The sequence below is a fragment of the Mus caroli genome, chromosome 9 (assembly GCF_900094665.2).
Source record: "Mus caroli chromosome 9, CAROLI_EIJ_v1.1, whole genome shotgun sequence".
Classification (NCBI taxonomy): domain Eukaryota; kingdom Metazoa; phylum Chordata; class Mammalia; order Rodentia; family Muridae; genus Mus; species Mus caroli.
In genome coordinates, this window is record NC_034578.1 from 11,559,549 (window position 1) to 11,581,233 (window position 21,685).

Consider the following 21,685-nt stretch of genomic DNA (forward strand, 5'->3'; position numbering starts at 1 on the left):
TCCACTCTAGCTTTCCTTTTAGGAACCCAGTGGGGCTCCACAGAAAAAGGAAGAGGACGGTATCCTGCATGGTAAGCAACACACAGCATTAATGTTAGCACTATAAATTTCATCTTTTGAAGGCTGCAGGAAGCGGGTGCAGCTGCATGGGCCAAGATGTTTACTGCCTTGCCCGAGCATGCACAGTGTGGCTGCATGCGTGTGCTGCCTGCCAGGCTGGACTGTTCCTGGTAATCTGGACCTGTCAGCCTATCGGTGACCAACCTGAGCTCATGCCTGGAGTGTGAGTGAATTCTGATTGGATGAGGTGGGGAGGAGCTAGATGAGGTCAGTCAGCGCAAGTATAGGAGTTTTGTTGTTGTTACAGCCCTTGCCGGAAGTAGAAGCTAGTTTTGTAAGAGAAGCTGTTTTAAGAGAAGTTGTTGTAAGAGAAGCTGCAAGAAGGATGGAGGAAGAAGAAGCTGCTGGGGAAGAGAGCTGTAAGAGAAAAAGCCTGAAGTAAAGAAGTTGCTGTGTGAACCCGCCTTGGTGTCCATGTTGTTCCTGTCTCTGTGGGTGGCGAGGACAGTGACAGAAGGCTGTTGATTACACGGGTGCAAAAAGGATACAGGCTAAACTGAGTCAGCATCAGCCCAATGCTGCTATCAGCTAGGGATTGACAGTGGAAAATGGGACTGGAAAATTCTAAATAGGCATTTGTCCAGAGTCAAGAACTGCATCAGGTGAGAGGAGTAGGGCTTAAAATAAAATAAGATAAAATAAAATAATGTAAAATGAGTAAAAAACAAATAACAATAACAACAACAAAAAGGAGATGCTAGATATACAAATGACATGAGAGAGATCAAGAGAGAAGGAAAATGGATTTTGGAACTCTCCTAGGGACAGAGGGAAATCTGGAGATGTCCTGCTTCCTCTCTGGCCTCTACAGGAGACATCCTAAGTTCTGGTTCCATCAGGTTCTCTACCCTCTCTGTATTATCTGTCCTTGGTGCACCAAATCGTTCACGAGTCAATTTGTCTGGTTTTGTTTTGTTGTCTGAATGGCTGTTGTTCTATGTTTCATGTTGAAAAGAAAATATGGTTAAACTTTATCTGCTGGTTATCCATCTCTTGATTCAGTCTCAGTTGCTCCGAACCCTTAGCCAGGAGTCAAGCACAGCAGGAGAGGCCCTGCTGAAAAGCTGCTTTTAAGAGGAGTCAGCAGCTTCTTAGTTCTAAGGCAAATTAGTTGATGGGTGTCTTTTTCTAGAAAAATCTCTGCAATTGTGATTACTGGGCTTATCAAATGACAAGGTGCCTTTTCTCTTGAAATTATACCTAGAAAAGTAAATATTCTTTGGTCTAAATTTATAAGATTCGTGTAACTGCTTCACTTGGTTTCTGGCTCGTTTTAAAGGTATACATATACTCTGCATGTCTTGGTCATAGAGTATTGGTTTGTAAGTTATCAGGTATGATTTAAAAAGGTGTAACATTGGTAACAGAAAGTTAGCTTAAAACTGGTAATTCAGGGTTGGAGTCATTTTAAACAACAAGTGGCATGAACCAGCCCAGGAAACCAGACCTCTAAAGATACTTCTATGTTGGGATAATATTTCATGTAGTTCTTATCCTAGAAACTAGACTTATAAGGGGTAAGATTTAAAACAGTGTCTCTTTAATGAAGCATTATAAGTTGCAGTGTTATGCATTCATATGTAAGAACTGGCAGCCAAACTTTGTAACGTGAAAGTGATGCTTCTGGTAAAGAGAATAGATTGCTTAAAATTGGGTTTTGATTTTCAAAAGTTATGGTTATGTTCTAGTATTGCAAAAGAAACTTAAAAATTATGGTTAAATTGCTAGTGTGGGATTGGCTGCAGTTTGCAGTTTGATTGTAAGCTCAGGATTCTTAACTCACCCATATATTGTAATTAGGATGATTGCTAGAGTAATAAACGTTAAAAACAGCTGTGGCCCATATGGGCCTGCTACCACCTTTACACAAGTTTTATCAGATACAGTGGTAGAAGCAAAATTTAACCCCTCAAGATTGGAAAGTAGATCTCAGAGGAAATTTATTGGTTACCAAACAGGAGTTTGTGGATAGGCTACTAAAAACAGCTAGTAGAATTTTTTGAGACCCTCAATCAAGGGTTCCTTTTGTTACACAATTGTCTCATGAGAACACTTAATACAGCTCTCTGCGGCCAGACAGCCATACAAAGCAAAGACAGGCTTATCTGGATATATTCGTCTTTGTGCAGAAATTGGACCCTCATACAATCAGAGTCTAGCTATGGTTGCTGCCTTGCAGGGGACTCCAGTACATACAAGCAATGCTTTCACAGCAATGAGGTGATAAGGAATGTTTTAAGTATAAATCATCTTAGGAAAGACTGTCCAAAAATTAGAGGTTTAGACAGACAGTAGAATTGCTCCCCTGGAATCTGTCCTCACTGCAGGATAATCTTTGGGTCAGGATTTAGGCAGTATGCTCAGATTAAGAAATATTTACATTTGAGTTAATGCAAAGCTTAGAGCACCCTCAGAGAGGTGTGACATTTCTTTTGTTTTGCAAACCCTGCTTAGGGAAGTTTTTGGGGCCTCACCTCACCTCGCTCCTGGGGAACTATTTTTAAGCCAAAACATCATTATTACAGATCTATCCAGGTGTTGGTCAAAATAAAGTTTAAACTTAAGTTTTATGAAAGGTCAATGAGGCTGTGGAACTTCTAAAGGCATTACAATCTGCCTGCCTACGCCATATAGAATTATTATTGATTTCGAAGGTTTTTTTTTTTCCTTTGCATCTTGTTAATTGTGAAGGGTTTGCTTCTAGTGAGTCTGTAATCATTGGAAAGTTTTGCCTCTAGGAATGGTTAAAAGCCTTACATTATGGAAAAAAATAATTGTCTCTGCTTCAGTATAAGAAGCAAGGACTTTGAATCTTTCAGTGTATATTGTTTATTATGTGGAGAGTATTTTATTAACTAATCCCTCTGAAGGGGAATTTTACTATCTTTGCTCTTATACAACAAGCTTTAAAATTTTAGGGAGTAGTTACTGCTCCAGAAAACATTCTGAGGTAATATCTTTTTCAATATTTGGGGCCTCAGTTATATCCTAGAAAAAGTGTGGTACAGAAAATTCAAGAAAGAAAAGATTTGCTTACTTCAAATTATTTTTGAAATCTTCTAGGAGATGTTAATTGGCTAAGACTTCACTTTAAGCTCACCACAGGAGGACTCAAGCCTTTGTTGGATGTTAGCAAGGGAGATGCAAATTAATTGCTGAAAGACAATAGCTTTGCAAAATGTAGAGGAAGCTTCTGTAACCAATTGTTAGCAATTGTAATCAATTGTTAGTTATTGTTACTCAGTGTGTCCACAGCAATTCTTTGGGAAAAGAGAACATTAATGTCGATTCATCTTTTTCCATCTCCAAGCTGTTATGATGTTAATAAAAAATTGTAGGATAGAATCATGAAGGTATTTTCGAAAGAATGTCTTAAAAACCTGACACACTTGTTTCAAACAGCAATTAAATTGGTTATTAAGGAATACTGATATCCTATTGCATAGCAGACTTTTTAGGTTAAATGATAATCATTATCCAAAAGATAAGTTGTTAAGGTTTGCTTGTATGCATGCTTTTGCAATTTCTGTAAATTTATGCATGCATTCTATAAAGAATACATCTACTGTATTGATAAACAGCCCTTCTATGGGAGAGAAGTATATGTGATTGGATCACATGTTTATTCTTTTGAGTTTCCTCCTGCTTCAGCACAGATAATTGAACCATGTGCTGTAGTCAGTGTTTTTAAACTGTTAAAATCAAGCTTTTAATTTGTATATTGATAGCCAATATATGTATATAGCGCAGGGCTTACAATTGCTTGAAGTTGTTTCTCTTTTAGATACTGCTAATTCTCAAATTTTGCAATTGTTTATGCATATATAACTCAAGATAAGAGAAAATACTGTTCCTTTAAAGGACTGTCTTTGGACATTTAAAAACTCATCCTGGACTGCCTGGACAAGACCCTTTAAGGCAATGCCACCACAGATTTGTATCCCATGCAGATTATAGGCCTTACACAAGAACAATTGGTCATATAATTTCATTCTTTACATCATCAAAATAGTAATGGCTTGAGATAGTAATTTGGTATTTTTAGAGAATGTGCATGTCAAATTGAAAAGACTTGTTCTCATTGGCCTCAATTTCTGCCTGTTCCACATAATGGTGTTAGTCCTCGAGGATTACTTAATCAATTATTGCAAATGGATACCCATATTTCTGATTTTTGAAAAATAAAATATGTACATGTGACTACTAACACCTTTTCAGGCTTTCTAGTTGCAACTGCTTTAACAGGAGAAGCAACTAAAAAGGTAATCAGTCATTACCTGCATTCTTTTTCTATGACTGGTGTTCCAAATCAGATTAAAACAGACAATGGAACTGGCTATTACAGTCAAGCATTTGAGATGTTTTGTCAACAATTTAATGTTCTCCATGTTATGGGATTTTTTTTTTATCATTCCCAAGGACAAGGTATTGTGGAACTTTAAAACTATAATTCCTTAAAAAACAAAAAGGGGGATTATATTTAAATATAATTAATTTAAATTATTATTTAAATCAAGCCTTTTATTTTTAAAATTTAAAAAATTTGGATGCCAAGGAACTCTTTGCTGAGTGTCTACAGCATCTTATAACTAGGCATACTCATGCATAGGTGAGATGAAAGTATCCACTCATTGGCATATGGCCTGATCCTGATCAGATATTTAATATGGGGAAGAGGGCATGTTTGTGTTTTTTTCCACAGAATGCTGCAGGAGCTTGCTAGCTGCCAGAGTGATTGGTGTGACATGCAGACACAAAAGGATAATGCTGACCTGTGAGCTTGCTGTGTGCCCTGGCAATGATGACAGGAAAGCTGTGTTGGGTGTATGTTCCTTGACCCACATTTGTTTGCCTATGTCCCAGATTAAACATGCTGCCTTGCTTTTAGACCTTGTGGGGCAGAGAACATAGAGACTGTGGAAACTGACTTAGAAAAATTAATCAAAAGGAGGAGTTATAATTATTCTTCTCTTTCCTTTAATGTGACCAGTTATTCTTACTAAATCATGGACGGGTCTAGTGCCACACCCACTCCAGTGGAAACTGTGTCACAAGTCCAACTTGTACTCAAGTTTCAAGGATGCTTAGTCTCCTGGAGTCTGGGCACGAATTCTTCAAACTTGTCCCTTCATCAGTTGGTGAACGGATCTGTGTGCTTTCCTTCAATATTGTTTTACAATTTACTGGAAAAGAGCTGGAAATCTCAGGGCTAGTTAAACAAAGTAAACAGAATTTTCATTTTACAGTCATGTATGGAAGACTATATTACAAATTAGACGAAAGTTGGTGGCTTTCTCTGATAAATGGAGGTTCCCTACAGAAACATAAAATAACAACTAAGTCACTTCCATATACAGGAGTTTACAATGGCCTAGGAGGAAGGTGGGTTGTGGTCTAAGAAGGAACTAGAGTAAATACTTAGAATAACAGCTGAGTCACTTCCATACACAGGAATTTACAATGGCCTAGGGAAAAGATGGATTATACAATAGACTAGAATTGGAACTATGGCAAGGGCATAAAGCCCTTGCCCTTGGCTTCTAAGAATAAGCTCACCTTAGGTGGGGCTGCTTTTTATCCCAGTTGTAAACACTGCCTGGTTCCTGTTAGCTTTTATGTAATGCATTTCTGTTTTGTGTAATGAGTCATTTTGCATTAGGTAACCTCAATGTACCATGGATGACCTTAATGTATTACCTAACTTCCTTGTTTTCCTCTGTAATATAAGTCTGATGCTCGCTTTGAGAAATTACACTCAGATCCAACACTCTCTCTGGAGTTTGGGTCTATTTGTCACCTCACTGACTCCTTGCCCACCTGAGTATTGGAATCCTGATTCTCCCACAGGTTGAGGAACTGACTGAGTCCAGTCCGTGCAGTCTAGAAATAAATTATTGGAGATTCCAATTATGAAGATGGATTAAAAATCTTTATCAGCCAGCTTACCTGGCTCTTACCACTATTTACCCGAGAAGTAACAGTTTTTTTCTGTTGATTCTCAAAGCCACCTCCCCCACATAGGGAGGCCAGACCCTGGGTCTGATCATTGCTACTTTGCAACTTAATTGAGTGCTTGGGACATCTCCACAGACAATTTTAATCCTGTTGCTTTTAACTTTTGACTTTGTATTTTAAGCAGGTCGGTTACCTCCATAAGGCTCGCCTTCAGCAAAGTTCAGGTGGCAGTATACATCACTAGGAAAAAAATGCATTGAGTGCATATCATGGCTTTGTTCTGAATGGGAGAAAGGTGTGCTTTGAGGGCTGGCAGCCAAAACAGGCACCTGACCTATGACTCTTATCAACCTAAGACAGGGGCATGTGCTAAGAGGCCATGCTTGTTAATAATAAATACTAAAAGGCTATGTTTGTGCAAATAAACACAAACAAGCTGCATGTGTAAGTAAATAAATAAGTAAATCTTATGCCCCAGTCCAGCTAATTTTTAATAAATAAAAATGGAGGAACTGTGCCCTCCTTCAGCCTTAAGAAGGCTAGCTCACCTAGGGTGGAGTCTTTCAACCTAGGTAAAGTCTATTTTCCTGCCACATCTGCAGTTTCTGCAAGGAGCCACTACCTGCTGAGCAGCTGAGCTTGTCTTCTCGAAGAGATCCTGGCAAAGCAATCAGATCCTGGCAAAGTGGGGGATGGGTTTTCCCCTTTATATTCAGACCTTAGAATTAAAACATTAAGACTTATCAGAGAACTTTATCTTGGCTCGTTATTTCTCTAGCCGTCTTTCCCATTCACCCCAAGCTTTTCTTTCAGGAATACAGTAACCAGTGGCTGCTAGCAGCTATAGACCAGCAGTCTCTGAGTTTATTCCAGACTTAAAGATGAGGTAAAGTCCTGAGAGAGTAAAGACTTTCCATGGTTACATGAGGATGCTGCTTTATGAGAGCCTGTCTTTCTCAGAATTCACAGCAGCACCTTTTTGACCTTGCCATCTTATTTCCACGGTTGAGGGTTGACAGGAAGAAGAAATGAAAATTTATACCCAAAGAAAATCTGACATAGCCAGTAACACCTCTAATGACTGCTGCTGTGTTACAGGAATTCAATCTATAGTCTTGGGTAAGTGTCTGGTAATTTTCTAGAGAAGCAGGTGGCTTGGGCAAGGCTGAATAGAAGATTTTCTTTTATAAAGAATTAAAAGATTTTCTTTTAAAGCCTAAAAGAGATCTATATGTTGCAATCCGGCCACAGTCTTCTTCCTGTTGTAAAGTAGGATGCTAGAGGCAGGTAAGGTATGTTAAGGTACTTAACATGTTAAGAGAGATGGAACAGAGAACACAGAAACATCTATGCCCTGCAATTGTCAAAGGACACGTAGTGTTTTCCTGACTTGTGGATGATCATGGTGCTTTGGGAATGGGGTGAAATCTGACACTGTGTATGTGTGTATCTGTGAGCCTCTCTAAATTTGCTGCAAGAGACAGAGTTATCCAGACACGTAAGACATGATAACAAACGAGATTCCCAAGTCTCTCTCTAGGTTTATATTAATACAGGGTCATTTCTGCTCTCCATGTCAGTGAGGTGCATGCTGATGCACCCCCATCTCCCTGGAATACTTTCTGTCACTGAGAAGAGGGAAGGAGATGAGAAGTCCCCCTTCTGCTCAGTTTTTCTTGTCTAGAGGAGCCCACAGCTTCTCACAGATCAGCATGGCAAGCTCTGAACGTCTCACAGGATATATGCTTCAGAATGGTACTTGAAATATTTGTGGATAGACTAACTCAGTTAAGTGATTAATACATCTAATAAAGTTAAATAGTTAATACATTATCTTTCCTGAGAAATATTTCATTTCCATTTTGCTAGTGTGCTAGTGAAGTGTGAGGTGACTCACTGGTGGGTGAGCCATTCTGTCAGGGAGCCTCCCAGGTCTCGTCCTTGTCTTTTCCACACCAACTTTGTGATTGTCCAGTCTGAAACACAGTACAGGAAGCCTAGTACTCAGTGACATCTGTCAAGTTACAGCAACTTTCAGTGTGACAATGGAAGTATGAACCTCAAATGTTTGTACTCACCCCAAACAAAACAAAACAACCAAACCTAACAATTATAACATTAGTTAAATTTTATCAATACAAAAGTACATGATAGAGGCTCGAGAGATGGCTCAGTGGTTGAGTGCTTGTTGAGCAATAAATACATTTTACATTAACAAATATTTATTCAAACACTGTTAAAAAACAAAACCAACCAACCACCAAACAAACAAACAAACAAAAACCCAAACCATGGGTTTCTCTTTTTCTCATAGGTCTTTGGCCACCAACCCATGAGGGTAGACAGAAGCCATGAGCAGGATTCAGATGGCCATGAGTATGATGGAGGAACTTCCAGGAGTGAGCTTCAGTGAGAACACTACTTCATTGTTCCAGGTAGACTATATAAGGGCTCTTACGGGGTATGAGTGGAAAGGGCTGATTGATTGGTCCTAACACAGTACCTAATTATCATATGGGCAAGGAAGGGCTGATTGGTCCTAACACAGTACCTAATTATCATATGGGCAAGGAAGGGCTGATTGGCCATAACACAGTACCTAATTATCATATGGGCAGGGAGAAAGAGCAAGACTCTTTCTGAATCATGTAGCACTTGCAGAAAGTTCTGTGTAGGCTTATCCTTCACGTAAGGTCAGGCATTGGCGTTCAGAAACACTCTCCAAAGAAAGCTAGGTAGAGAAAGGGAAGCCCCACTGAGAAAGAGAATCCTCCATTTTGCACCAAGCTTTGAGAGCTCTCGGACATGGTAGACTGTGACCTTAGCAACCAGGTTCTCCAACAATCTAAGGAAAACCAATGGAGGAGACAGGTCTTACTACGTCCAGTATTATGGAAGGTATGGCTCCATGATATGGAATTGAGGTTCTGAGAGCCTGAGTGACTAATCTAAGGTCACACAGCTAAGTAGTTTAGCCAGACTCCTTCCAGGGCTCTCCCTCTGAATAATTCTGTTCTTTCAGTCTCTGGCACAGCCTGGACTGCTCTTGGTAACTGGAGTTTGAATCAGGCAGGACAAGAGCATGAGATCCTGGAGCAGGGATACCCATCCAAGACCCAGATGTCTGACCCACCTAGCTGTAGTATTTTGCCCTGGGGCATGCCAAGCAGAGGAGCATTCATAGATACAGAGGGAGATTTCTTTCTCAAGGGCTCCATTTGCCCGCTCCAATTACATTTCGAACCTTCACCCTGTCCTTTGAGGACTTGTAGCCCCTGCTATGGAAGCAGGTTTCCAGGGTTACCAGAAATTCATAGCTGAAATCTCTCTCTGGTTTCTGAGTCATGGTCCTTGTCAGGATCCTGACTGTCATTATCCTCATCTACTGTGTCTCTGAGGACACTTCCCTCTTAGGTTTGTTTTCAGGGAAACTGCTAAGTACAATACCAGGAAGACACAAAATAATTATAGGCCCTATGTCTTTAGTGACATTTCTAAAAATCCCTACCCAGGAGCCAGTACGTAGGATGATGTAATGGTTATTTTTGGTTATCAACTAGACCGCATCTGGAATTAACTAAAACCCAAGTGGCTGGGAACACCTGTGAGATTTTGGTTTTTTTTTTAAATTGTATTATTTGAAGTGGGATGACTTACCTTTAAACTGGAACTTCTGAGGTGGGGAGGTATACCTTTAATCTGGGCTACACCTTAGGCTGGCAGCCTAAATAAGGAACATGGAAGAAGGAAGCTGGCTCTTTTTGCCTACTTGCCTTCACTCTCACTGACAAGTTCGTTCTTTAATAAATGTCCTAATTCATACTACTTTTAGTTCTGGCATACACAAAAATCAACTGAGACATCCAGCTTTGTAGAGTGAATAACTCCTGGATTCTTGGACTTTTCATGGTCGACAACAATGTTGAACTAGCTTGTAAGCCACTCTAATAACTGTATATATTAAACACATGTTGCCCCAGATATCAACAGCAGTCCAGGCTGTGTGAATAATTTTGAAAAAAAAAAAACAAAAAAACAGAATTATTCAGAGGGAGAGCCCTGGAAGAAGTCTGGCTAAACTACTTAGCTGTGTGACCTTAGATTAGTCACTTAACCTTGTTGAACCTCAATTTCCATACTGTGGAACCATACCATCCAAAACATGGGAGGTAGTAAGACCTGTCTCCTTCATAGATTTTCTTTCGATTTGTTTTTTTAATTATGTGACTGTGTCTATGTGCAAGTTCAGAAAAAATTCTCTGCTACCCCCAATAACCAATTTGTTAATACCTACTACTTAGAAGGCAGTATTAGGTCCTAGGAATATAAAATGAAACAGACTTAACCCTGACCTTAAATATATATTAATATCTGTGTATAATAGAGTATATATCTATATTAATATATACCATAATCACATATATAACTGGTACTATATAATCATATAATATGGAAAAGAAAGTATATATGTGTATATATATATATATTTATGAATGAATGAAAACAAGAGCAAAAGTGGAGATTTATTTTATAGTTCTGTTCCTCTAGAGACCCATGACTAACAAAGGTAGGAACTACTTCACTCCTGGTACCAGCAGAGCTGGGGTGGGGTCTCTGCTCAGTCACTTGCTATGTGTTTCTGACTTAACCACTGCATGGATCCCATTTTGGTCTCATTGCTTGGTATCTGAGATGGAGAACAGCAAGTACCTTATTACAATAGCTTAGGAGGCTTTGATGAAAGGAATTTATCAAGCAGGGATGCACAAACATGGTATGCAGGGGACTCAGGCTCAAGGATGCATGTTAAAATACGGCTGTGTGCATGTGTGTGCACATGCATTGCAGACCAAAGGATGACAAGTGCCATCCTCAGCAGTGACATCTTCTTTTTTTTTTTTTTTTTTTTTTTTGGTTTTTCGAGACAGGGTTTCTCTGTGTAGCCCTGGCTGTCCTGGAACTTACTTTGTAGACCAGGCTGGCCTAAAACTCAGAAATCCACCTGCCTCTGCCTCCCAAGTGCTGGGATTAAAGGCGTGCGCCACCACGCCCGGCGCAGTGACATCTTCTTGGCTGGGATGTAAGCCCCAGGGATCTTTCTGTGTCCACCTCTCCAGCTTTGGGATTATAAGTGCATATTACTATGCCAGCATTATTTTATGGGTTCTGTGAATTTAACTCAGGGTAAGCACTTTATCAATTGAGCCAGCTCCCTAGCTCTAATACGCAGATTTTTAAGTCAACATGAACCAGCTTTTAAAGTCTGAAGCCACCCTTGAGATGCTGATTTCTCCCAATCCCCCAAATAATATGACAAGGTCGAGAACCACTTACCAAAGACACATTAGAACATTGTGGGGCCACAGTGTGTAATGAGCGTCTGAATGCCAAGGGGCATGGGGAGGTACAGAAGTATTTCTGAAATTTTCCAATTTGTCCTTCTTGATATTTAAAGTGTGTCACAGGGGCGAGTCTAACTGCAACATTTATTGTTTTCCCCTTTATTACAGGAGTAATGAATGGTCTTTGAGGACATAAGGCTAGCTCATATCTCAATACTTTTCTTGGCTGACATCCAGGCAGATTTACAGTGCCAAGGTCTAAAGGCTTGAAAATATCCCAGCATTGTATTGCTCTAGCAGCTAAATCAAACCTGATGCCCAGAACCTGCGTGAGCAGAATAATGAACTGTACTGCACTCCTTCCAAGTCCTGCCAGTGGGGGAGTCTTGTAGGGCAGGAGGAAGCCGCTGGGAATGGAGAAGCTGTGTTACAGGAGTAAGTCCCTGCAACCATTCACCAGCAGGCAAATTATTGTTTGCGACAGATAAATGTACCATTTCAGTTTGCCTAAAGTTTGATGAATTCTCAACACAAAGAAAGTAAACAGTTTAGTTACATCCAACCTCATGTCGTTGGATGTGCTTCTGTGTCTAGAGGTTATATCCCACTCTGAGAACTAGACTGTCTCAGAAAGGCTTTGTCCAGTTATACAACTGGCTAGAGAGATTGTTATCTTCAAAATGATCAAAGCTAAAGCCACCACTGCTCTATGGGTTTAAAAGCTCTAACTTATATCAATCATTTTATCTTTATGATTGTAAGCTGAATAACATCTCCATTTTCAATCTGTGGGAATTTGTGTGCTGTGTCTAAGGTCATGTTATAAATGACATAGCTGGAAGGTAAATCTGTCTTTGGACTATTGCATTTATTCTTTGACTTACTTTAAAAACTTCTTCAAAAATACTAATGCCCAGGGGCTGGGGTGATAGCTTAGCCTTGCAAGCACATTAACCTGAGTTCAACCCCTAAAGCCCACATAAAAAGACTGGCATGGTGGTATGTATTCTAAATCATGGCACCAGAGAGGCAGAGACAGGGATTATCCCCAGGACTTTCCAGCCAGCCAGTCAGTCTAGCTTTTGTGGGACAAGATTTCTCCTGGGGAGATGCAACACATATACCTACTCAACCCAGAGAGGGAACCCATGACAGATTGAAAACAGATACCACCAAAGTCCAACTTGGTGAACCAATGAGCTTATTGGAGTTCCTTACAGGAATATGGGGGAGGGGTTACTTCCAGGAGCAGAAGTGACTCAGAGACAGCTGCATCACCAAAGCTCACCCCAGCATGGGTGATTATAAAGCTGGGAACCTGGAGCACACAGCACAGCCTGCAGGCAGCCCAACAGGTTGGAGAATGTCCTTTCTAGGTGCCTCAGTTGCTCTAAACCTCTTCTGGGCAGCTAGTCTGGTCTGAAACTCTTCTCTGCAGCTCAGATTTCTTCTGTCAGTTTTCACTGCTTACTCTGACAGAGTAAGCAAATCTGGTCAATTTCAGGAATTTCCTGAAGCTATTTTTGAGTTGTTTGCCTTCCTGCTCAAAATGGCAACTGAATGTTATTTTATTATTATTATTTTTTGGGGGGTGGGGTTCAAGACAGGGTTTCTCTGTCCTGGAACTCACTTTTCGGACCAGACTGGCCTTGAACTCAGAAATCTGCCTGCCTCTGCCCCCAAGTGCTGGGATTAAAGGCATGCGCCACCACTGCCCGACTTGAATGTTATTTTTTTAATCTCAGAGAAAACCATTACTTGGCTAGGTCCAAGTTCAGTGACAGACTCTTCTAAAACAAGGTGGATGGCTTTTAATTGTTCTTTGACCTCTACATGCATGTGATGTGGGTGTTGGGACTTTAAGAAATTCATTCACCAGCCTGACTCAAGTTTCAGTTCTAGTAAATTAGGGACTTTTTACTCAAAAGAGAAATGTATAGGACCAAACCAGAAAGAGTTCTCTAGGTAAGGCCCCAGCTATTGTTAGTCAAAAGATTATAAAGGCAAAACTACAAAGTTAGAATTTTGAGGGAGCCAAATTTACTTGTATTCTGTCTGGTTTAAGGTAAGGCTTGATTTTGTAACATGTCCAGCAGGTGTCTCAGCCATTCACACCAGCAGATCTTAGCAGTTAACTTGTTAGTCTTGTGACCTTGTAGGAATAGTTAAGGCAGTGAAATATTTTACAACAATCAACAATTAAAGAATAGCCAAATTGGATCAAGAATTGGTCCATCTTGGGCTAACTGACAGCATACATTCAAGGCAAGAGCAACTTTCTCAGGACTTATAGTAGAAGCTTAAAACAATTTTATTTTTACAAGTTTTATCACAGCAAATTTATCCTCTAAACATAATATTCACTACTATCTCACATGCACACTTTTGTGCCTATGTGCACACACACACACACACACACACACACACACAGAGAGAGAGAGAGAGAGAGAGAGAGAGAGAGAGAGAGCACGAGAGCGAGCGAGAGAGCACATTGTCAGTGTTACAGCTCAGAAGGGAAAGGTATCCAGGAAGTCAGGAACCAGTCACACTGCACAGCAAACCTCCCGTAAGAGATTTACTGGGACAGACACAAAAATAGTGGTTGCCTCTATTAGGGCAAGAAACAGGACTGAGCAGGAGAAAGGTTTATATAGGGTTTCTTAGAGAAAGAGTTTTCCGGGATGGAAAATTTCAGGGTGGGGATTGATGTGATTTCAAGTCAAATCCAAGGATTGGTTAGATTTCAAGCTCAGGGATTGATGGGGTTTGATAGGTTTTCAAACCTGGAAGTGGGTTGAAACCTTTTATCCTATGCACACCAGTCTCCAGTTCTTACCATAGCCATCTCTGGGGTAGGGCTACTCTAAGAGTTGTAAGTATGAGGGTGACTCAGAGTTGAGAGAAGTTGTTCTGAGAGGTTCAGGGACTGCCAGAGGGATTTTTTTTTTCCTTCAAAAGGAAAAATACTTGTTTACATAGAGCCAAACTTCCTTCTTTTAGTGTGTAATTTCTGGCCTAGACTCCTGACAGACTAGGAAGAAGGAACCAATGTTATCAAGCCTCTTCTACGGACAGATGGCCTGCTGGCCAAACATGTGGTGGAGTACTATCTCCTTTTATGAAAAAGATACTAATACATGACAAATACAAGTTCTTCATTCAAAAGTGCACTACACCTTCCAAGCCAGATCCTGCATGTTCTGCAATGGCAGCTGATGCTGAAGATTCCGATTCCCCGGGCTGGAGTGAGTTCCAGACTCCAGCATGGTTAAACACTTTCCAGGTGATTCTAATGTATAATCAAGATTGCAAGTCACTGCCATGCAACTCTCCTCCTGCAACAGACTTAGAACTCATTTGTGTATATGAGGGTACTAGATGAATCCATCCATATGCCCAAACATGAACACATACTCAGTTTACCTATACGCCACCCCCACACTCCCACTCATTCTCCACTCTTTGAGAATGTTCTTTTTCTTTTCTGTGATACTAGGAATTGAGCTCAGGGCCCCATGCATGCCAGGCAAACAATCTACTCCTAAGCCATATGCCCAAGTCAAGAGCACTTGTTAGAATATTAACTTCATTCACTCACATACATGTTTCAAGTTTTTCTGGTGAGCACAGCTTGACACCAGACAGAAGAACAGATAAGGCTGAGTGAGCCCAAACCTCTGGAAACTTGGAATTGAGTACAGTAGTCATGGGGCCAGCTCCCTGCCAAACTCTACCTGCTCTAGAACACCTAAGTGCGACACTCAACTGAGAGGACCATGACAATCAGTTGCGTAGGGAAAACACTTGAAGTCCTTTCCCATGCTACTAGAGCATCACTAGCATCCAAAACTGAGCCAACAGGAAACATCTGCCCCTGGATCCCACCCTCCTCCTCAATGTTTATAAAGTCCCTAGCCACATGAACCAAGTTGTTTCACCGAGAATTGTCTAAGAGTGGCTGTTTTACTGAGCTGAAACACTTTGGGGAAAAGTTTTCTCTCCTGAAGCATTCATTGCTTGACCTTAGACCAGCCTGGCAGGCTGGGTTCAGTGTCCTGCCAGGAAGCTGCCTGTTAATACCACCCACCATCGCCCACTGTGGCCTACTGCTGCCTACCACTGCCACTGCCCCTGCCCCTGCCGCTGGCATTGAAACAGCCACAGAAGGAGGTGAGACCTGGGACTCTACTCCCTGCCCTGCATGGACTCCCCTTCTGAGAGCTGTAATACTTTGGCTGTTTCTAGCCAGACCAGAGACCCATGGAACCCTAGGTTCCAAGGAGGATGACAGCAGAGAAAGGAAGAGGTCCACCTGCAGTTCTAGGTATACAAAGGGTATTGACAAGAGAGAGAAAGTACAAAGGATGTAGAGAAAAGTTCAGAGGGATGTGTTGTTGAGTCACAGGGACTATCTTGGACATATTTCTAGTTTTGTCTAGAGTCAGTCTGCCCTAGGAAGTCACCAAGACCTGACAAGTAGATATGATGGTTCTGACTGAGGGCCATGTAATATCTAAGTTACCAATTCCTTATTCCTGGGACAGTCTCTGAGATACTGGGTTGGCAATTTCAGGAAAGTGGGACAGATCTTCCTTTAGACTGGGTGCTGGCTTGTCTAATCTGTACCAGGTCCCATGTGCTCAGTCTGAAGTGGCAGGAATGTGCAGCACATGCTTTCTGTCTCACATGTGTGTATGTCCTACATACAGTCACACATCTGAGTCGTCAGTGTGGTTTGCATGTGAAATGCCACTCAGAACTTCAAGTGTCACTGGAAGTGTCACTATTGCTCCATTTTGGAAGATTGTGAAGCCTTTAGGAGGTGGAGGTTATCAGAGGAAGTGAGCATGGGGTGATGTTCTTGATGGTTTTTAATCCAGTCCCATGTCCTGTCTCTTCTCTATTTATTGCCTTGTCAAGATGTGAGGACATGAAGAGTCTCAGCTGCTCATGCCTTCCACCAGCACAGAGCCTTCCCACCATGCCTTCCACTACCATGGAGCCTTGCCACCATGTCTTCCACCAGCACAGAGCCTTGCCACCATGGCTTCCACCACCAGGGAGCCTTCCCACCATGCCTTCCACCACCAGGGAGTCTTCCCACCATGCCTTCCACCAGCACAGAGTCTTCCCACCACCACTGTGAATTGTTTCTCCTCAAATTGTGGGCCAACATAAGCCACTTACTTCCTAAGGGCTTTGTGTCAAAGAGAAAAGCAAACCAAATGCACTTATTATTTAAGATTCCAATGAATTGCCTCAGAATTACTGTTGGACAGAGACTGTAATTCCCTGTCCATGTTAAAAGAAAACAATGCAGTTTTAAGAAGCATGTTCAAAATTTGTCCAGGTTAAAAAAAAATCATAGTCAATTGTATCCAGTTGCTTGCTCAGAATCCTAGCTGGATCAGAGACTCAGCCTTCTAAACAACAAACTAACACTAAGTGGCATAGATCAGTGACGTAGCCTTGAAAAAGAAAGCTTTATCATTTAGTTTGCTTGAACCTAAATAAAAGTGTTTGGGGCAAAGATTATATGTTATCTAAAGAGAAAGCAAATCATTACTTTCATTAATTTTTTCTCCTGAGCTAACATTTTAGAAATGCTAATGATATTTGAGTTCAAGTGGTATTAATTGAAGGAATACTTAGTTGGGAGAGTAATCATGGAGTTTACACAGTTGTTTATTTTTATCAAACATTAATGAACCTGTAGCTGTAGGTCACATGAAGCTGACTTCTGACATGAAGATTAGTCAGGTGCTCTTGCCATCCTCAAGGCTTCTAATCTAGCAGAGATACCCCAGAAGCCCTCTTTAAAGTAGGAGAATTGTTTCCATATCTGGTGATCAGGTCAGGAGAAAGATGCAGAGTGTAGCTGGCATGGACTGTTCCTTCTGTTAGCTTTCCACTGTTCTTTTCTTCGTAAACTCCAGCCACCCAAGGAATAAGACCTCAGAGAACTCATGGGCTGGTGCCACCAGGACATCCAGGTTTACCTGCAGTGCTTTTTGGAGTCCTTGGTAGTGAAAATACTTGCTAACTTCCTGCAGTTATTGATTCATTTTATAAGTAGGACTGGCCCACTCTGATATGATGACCCCTTGCTTGGTCTTTTCTAGATGTATTTCTCGATCCCAAGCGTCACAGGGATTGGGATAATACATAATGAACAAAATTCTACAATCGATCCATTATTAGAATGTAATTCACTGGAATGAGGCAAGAATGTTCCTACCCAACTAGCCAAAGGGATAACAAAGTAGAAAGTGTTTGAGTCTGGACATGGGATAGCTAGGCCACAAGGTAGGAGTGAGCCAAAGACCCATAGGATGTAGTATCAGTGGATAGGATCAGACCCCAAATGGCAAGGCCAAGGAGAGAACAACAATTCCAGTCAGATATTGCAAATACTAGGACTGGAAACAAAGGCTGTGGCAGGAAGAAGTCCACAGTCTGTTCCACTCTGGAACACCCACTGTACCCAGCACAGGCTCCCTGTGAACAAGAGTACTCTTCTTGGTCCACTAAGTGGCATCCCTAGGGTAAGCCTTTCATTCTTTTCATGATGCTCCTAACAAAAGATCAAATAAAAAGCCAAGTCACAGGGTCCTGGAACAAGACTTTCAACAATGTAATTGCAGCAGTTGAAGCTTTAGTGTGTGTGTTTATGTTTACAAGGTGTTTGTGTGTGTGTGTGTGGGGGGGTGTCAGGGGATAACTTGTAGGAAGTGGTTCTTGTTTAACATTTGGGGGCAAACACAGATCCTCAGGCTTGGTAGCAAGTGCTTTTATCTGAGCCATCTTGCCAGATCTGCTTATTTTTAAGATGACTTTAATTCTGCTTCTTTCACTTTCTCTACATGTGTTCTTCAACCTAGGATGAAGGTGAGGCATGGAATCTTCAGAAATGTCATGTCACATGGAAAGCTAATTAATTTAATGTGGTGGTGGTCACAGAAAGTAATACAACTGAGCAACAGAGAGGAAGGAAAGGAAATATCATGTTGGAGTTAAGAGTATGGGCTTTAGACACACCATTTAGAACTCCAGGGTTCCTGTCTCAAAGTTGTGTGTGTGTGTGTGTGTGTGTTGTGTTGCATGGGTGTATGTTCTAGGTATATGTCATGGGCTTACATGGAAGGTGGTCCTCCAGAGATGGCCATCTCTATTACACACAACAACATATCTTTACAGGTTTCCTTTTATAGGACTTGAGAAAGTTGCTAGCTGCGACAGTGAATCCAACTGTGACCCTGGCAGCTCTTCTCCATACATTGTACTCTAGGAAGCATCTAACACAGGATGGGGAGTAGATAGGAATGTGCAGTTTGGGTAAGTGGGCTGTGGCAGCCTATAGTGGTAACGGCCCAGTCCCTCTGCTCTCTCATTGTAGACATTTGCTTTCTGCTCTTATTTCTCAGACTACAATGATGGAATCAGAAGCAGAGATAGAAATGCACATGCATCCAGGGTTGGTGGGCATGGGAGTGCATTTTCCTTCGGCTTAGGGGGCCTGGAGGAAAGTTTTATGGAGCCCAGAGGAGGAAAGGCTCAACTTTCGTCGTTGAGAAGTGAGTGTGGAAACAGTCTCTCCAAAATGCCTTTTCCTTTTCTTCCCCTCTAAAATAACCAAATTTGACATTCTCACCAAAGGCAGCTTAGTTACTGCTGCTTCTAGAGACCTTGTCCTCCTCTAGGAACAGGTGCCTGTGGACCAGAGACTTTTCTGAGAAGCCCCCACAGGATTGCTGTCACGTTTGCAGCATGGTCTGAGTTCTGCAGTTTTGTAAGGCCAAAGCATGAAAGACAAACGAGGGGCTGCTGAGGCGTCCACACAAAATGGCAGTTATGATGAAGACGCTGGTAGACGTGGTGTCTGTTCTGTGCTTTGGGAGGACAGTCAGTGAGCTGCATGCCTGGACCTTCAGGTGGGTTTCTTTAACTGAGGACTTGCCTGTGGTCAGATTTGACTCAGTACAATTCTGCTATTCCTTGCTGTGTTGTCTGACTTAAAAAATCCCCTCAACTCAGTTCCATAGCCAAGGCTGGGAGGAAGAATCAGAGAGGCTTCACCGCTGGCTGCCACTCTGTGCAGCCTTTCCAGTGGAGGTTACCCCTGGTTTAAACTGTAAAACCTAAATCACTTTAAACAAATGACAAATTTTAAAATCCATTTCTGAGCAAGAACTATCTGCTTTTATGATTTGGATAACTACTGAATTGTAATGGATTTTCTTTCAGATTTATATTCTGTTCTTTACTTACTAAGCAACCAAGCAAGTTCTTAAAAAAACAGATTGGATTGGGTAATCAAAAGGTTTTATTCAATATGCAACCCACCTTCTCCTGTGATAATAGGAACAACTAATCTCTACTTTTAGTAGTGTTAGTGCAATACACTTATGTACTTATGTGCTTATCTATACATGTAGCTCTATATGCTTAAGTAATACATGTACCTGTGTATTTAAGAAACTACCACATATAGACTGCCCAATGCTACTGATGTATCTGTCAATAATAATAAATAAAATAAAAAACTAACTGTAATGACTTATTATATTTTCTTTCCTTCCTTTTTTATTTTTTTCTTCTTTTTTATTTCCAAGAAAAGGTTTCTCTATGTAACAGCCCTGGCCTTCCTGGAACTCATTATGTAGACCAGGCTGGTCTTGAACTCTTTATGCCTCTATGCCTCCTAAGTGCTGGGATTAAAGCTAGTGACTATTGTTATGATGCAATGGTTCCAGTAGGGTTTCTCTGGAGTCCCTCATCAGCCATGAGAAACAAGTCCATTTCGATTTGTATTTATTGGGTCTTGTGTTTGGTGACTATGATGATTTGAATGAGAAATGTCCCGCATAGGCTCCGTCATTTGAATGTTTGATCCCTAGTTCCTGGCAGAGTTTGGAAGGTTATGGAGTCATTGGAGGCAGAGCCTGGCACGGCAGTTGAGAGTTTAGATCCTCACTTTGGTTCCAGTTCATGTTCTTTGTTTAGTGTTTGTTGTTTGTGGTATGTGATCTCTTAGTTTTCCCCCTGGACACATATTGCCATTCTTTGCTACCATATGGGCTCCCCCTCTGGACCATAAGCTAATATAACCTCATTCTTCCATAAGTTGCTTTTGGCCATGGTGTGTATCATAGCAACAGAAAGATAAGCTTCACACATCTCTTTTGTATCATTCTTGAGGTACACATAGACCCTGTAAGTGGGAGATAATGAGATCTCTACCACCAATGATATTCTTCTTGAGTTGTGTATTTCTTCTCAGCTCTTGCTTCTTCTCTGTTCTGGAAGATATGAACCTTTATTGTGAAAGCTTTCAGGTAGGGCATGGAGTATCCTGCTTGTGAAGCTAAGGAGAATGCTCCCTTTGTTCGGAACTTGTTGAAAATATTACCACATGAACATGCCTGTTTCCCTGCCAACAGTCAGCTCCATGACGGCATACTCACTTCCCCATGGGAAAAAGAGATTATGGAGTACTCAGCCATCACTCGGAATGCTCACTTGTGTTGCACAGGCCTGAAAATCTGCTGGCAATCTTTAGCTAAACGAGCGTCAAAGCTGTGTTTTCACTAGGCTTTCTCAAGCTATACTGTATATAGTTTAGTGCTATATACTCTTACCAAATGAATATTTGTTTAAAAATGATTCTTGTTTCTTTACTTCCTAACATCCTCAGCTACTCCTACCACCCCCATCACTCAATCTTTTTGCAGAAAATACTTAAAGTTGCCTAAGCTGCATATTAGTCAACTTTTCATTGCTGCATCAAAACACCAGGGAGTAAATATTTATTTTGATTCACAGTTTTGTAGCTTTCTGACCATGCTTTTGTCAATATACTGTTTTGAGGCCTGTGATGAGGCAGAGAACCACACAGGGTGTGAGGGAGGCAGAACTGCTCACTTCATGGTAGTCAGGAAACAAGGAGAGGACAAAGCCTCTCTTTCAATTACATACCATGGTGACTTTCTCCTCCAAATTAGACCCCACCTCCCGAGGCCTCTACCACCTTCCACAGTCTGTTAAGCATGATAGAAAAATAGGTTAACCCATGAGTGACCTCAGAGCCCCCCACTATCTAGCACCTCCGAATATTGCCACACAGGGCTAAGTCTCATACATAGTTGTTTACAGGAATATTAAAGATGCAGCCTATAACTCAGGAATCCCTAAAATACAGTGACTATAGGAGACAGAATTTATGTGCACAATAGTCTCAGCCAGTTCTTGCCTTCACCCCTGTTGCATGG

At 41.2% G+C, this 21,685-nt stretch overlaps 1 long non-coding RNA gene across 2 annotated transcripts; it reads left to right on the forward strand.

Annotated features, from left to right (window-relative positions):
- The first annotated feature begins 364 nt into the window (after nucleotides 1-364).
- Nucleotides 365-19,930, forward strand: LOC110302560. Of its 2 annotated transcripts, XR_003837536.1 has the most exons (4): nucleotides 365-722; nucleotides 8,390-8,510; nucleotides 16,338-18,991; nucleotides 19,118-19,930. It is a non-coding gene; the product is annotated as an uncharacterized LOC110302560 (long non-coding RNA). The 2 variants fall into 2 exon arrangements; XR_002378810.2 differs by having other exon boundaries at nucleotides 16,338-19,930.
- The last annotated feature ends 1,755 nt before the right edge of the window (nucleotides 19,931-21,685 follow it).